Below are 2,500 nucleotides of genomic sequence, written 5' to 3'. Positions count from 1 at the left end.
AACTATTGCCTTGTACTTGTACTATTCAGTGAGAGAGAGAGAGAGAGAGAGAGAGAGAGAGAGAGAGAGAGAGAGAGAGAGAGAGAGAGAGAGAGAGAGAGAGAAATTACATCAAGTTAATGCTTTTTTTTTTTTTTATTCGACGTAGCGTATAATAGAGAAAGAACATTGGAAGGAACTACTAAAATCTTTTGCTAAAATGCAAGACCGCAAGACAGCAACAGTCCTTTTAAGTCCTTTTGTATGACACACAAGACGTACGTTGGTGATATTCTTACACCCTTACCAAAGGGCTTTTACTATGAGGTATTCATTCCGCTTAAGATAATCCTTTGAAACTTGGACAATAAGCATAGTGAACGTATTACGGGCTGTCAACGCAAGAGCCCGTGTCTTGTATAAGGCAAGGCAATCTATAAGCAAGCAGGCAAGCATAATGAACCCTTACCTGAGAAGACGCTCTTGCGCATGCGTACAAAGGGAGAGAATGTTATAAGCAGCGGCATCTGTGACGGCTCCTCCCCAGCCCAGGATCGTCTGATAAGTGAGAGAAGTCTCCAGCCTGAATTCAGCGATTAGGCTTTAACCTTCAGACCCTGATTAAAGGAGGACACTGAGAATCAGTCTGTGGTAGTCTCATAAAGGCTCAAATGTAGACTAGTTATATTGATTTTACTAAAAAGATTATTATTATTATTATTATTATTATTATTATTATTATTATTATTATTATTATTATTATTATTATTATTGTTGTTGTTGTTGTTGCTTTTGTTGTTCAAATTGAAAAACCAAAATCATGAAAGGAATCATACAGTAATTTATATACATGCATACAATGTTTCAATTTTACTTGAAAACATAAATTATGACAGCCTTAAAGGCTAAACTTTAGGAAGATCATATCTACCAAGTTAATTATTTTGAACAGATGAGTAACGTATAAAACTGTACGACAAGACTTCCATTTAACCTGCCACTTACCATCCCATTCTTCCGTAAAGTGTCCTCGTAATTTGTTGAACCGCTTGGCCTTCCTGTCGGAGGAATAAACATCGAAATGTCCTACGGGGGGAACCGAAGGGCGCGCCAGGGTGTCGCAGTAGGAAGCATTGCACACGCAGACGAAGGAGCTGAGGTCAAAATCTCTGCGAATGCAAGATAACTCAGATGCCACCACTTTCTGTGAGTTTAGTTTGTCTTCCACCAATTGCTGTGAGTTTAGCTTGTCTTCCACGACAACATTCCCTACCAAAGATGGAAATTGGAATTCTAAGGAAAGAATATGTTTATTATTATTATTATTAGTAGTAGTAGTAGTAGTAGTAGTAGTAGTAGTACTAGTAGTAGTGTTGTTGTTATTATTGTTGTTACCACTAGATGCAACCTTTATTGGCATGATGAAAACAACATTGCTTTATATGGGTAGTAGCCTATTCTGTAACATATTTAAGATGAAAATGGGATATCCTTCGACGGAGAGAGAGAGAGAGAGAGAGAGAGAGAGAGAGAGAGAGAGAGAGAGAGAGAGAGAGAGAGAGAGACCCATTAATATATAAACAAAATGTTAAGAAAATAATGGATATTTACAGTATATATATATATATATATATATATATATATATATATATATATATATATATATATATATATATATATATATATATATATATATAATATATATATATATATATCTGTGTGTGTATACGTATCCACAAACACAACATATATATATATATATATATATATATATATATATATTATATATATATATATATATATATATATATATATATATATATATATATATATATTTCGCTGGGCGGCTCTTCTTTGTGGGTTATTTAGTACTCGTCGATATTTTGAAGGATTTATTTTGTCGAAGGTCACTGGAAAAATTACATACAATGATAAATTCATATGGTGACAATTCTTCAATTAATCAAAAAAAAAAAAAAAAATATTTAAAGAAAAACCCTATTCTCTACACATTTCAAACAACATTATTGGAAAACTCTATTGCTATAATTTCAGTAATTGTAATTCCTTTGTATTCTATTTCTTGCATGTTACACATTATTATTAATATTTCCAATAAAGACCTCTGAAATAATAACTTGATTATAAAATTCGTAATACTAGGTGTGTGAATCCCTTGGTTCTGCTATATATCGACTCTTTAAAAATATGCACTAAGCATTAATAAACATCATTAAGTCATGAGAGAATTCCACTAAATAGTTATTCAATCTGTGGCATATTTTATCTAGATTAATCCCTTACAAGCTCTATTTTCTCTCCTTAACTTGTAAAGACCTCTTGATAACATCTCTTACTTACAATTTTGTTTGTGTCCACTGCAAAGACCGTCCAGCTCTATGACCGTCCAGCTCTATCCCCTCATGGGCCGCAGGCAAGTCCCTACCGAGGGTACGCCACCGTTAACACAAGCACACCCCTCACTTTATTTCATATGTCTATATTTCATCATATTAGCAAC

At 33.6% G+C, this 2,500-nt stretch overlaps 1 pseudogene; it reads right to left on the bottom strand.

Moving 5' to 3' along the window:
* The window catches only part of LOC137650731 (lysosomal acid glucosylceramidase-like), a 31,157-nt pseudogene that overhangs the window by 18,874 nt on the left and 9,783 nt on the right, over positions 1 to 2,500 (bottom strand).

Source organism: Palaemon carinicauda, chromosome 12 (genome assembly GCF_036898095.1).
Source record: "Palaemon carinicauda isolate YSFRI2023 chromosome 12, ASM3689809v2, whole genome shotgun sequence".
NCBI lineage: Eukaryota > Metazoa > Arthropoda > Malacostraca > Decapoda > Palaemonidae > Palaemon > Palaemon carinicauda.
This window is presented reverse-complemented; position numbering and strand designations above follow the sequence as displayed.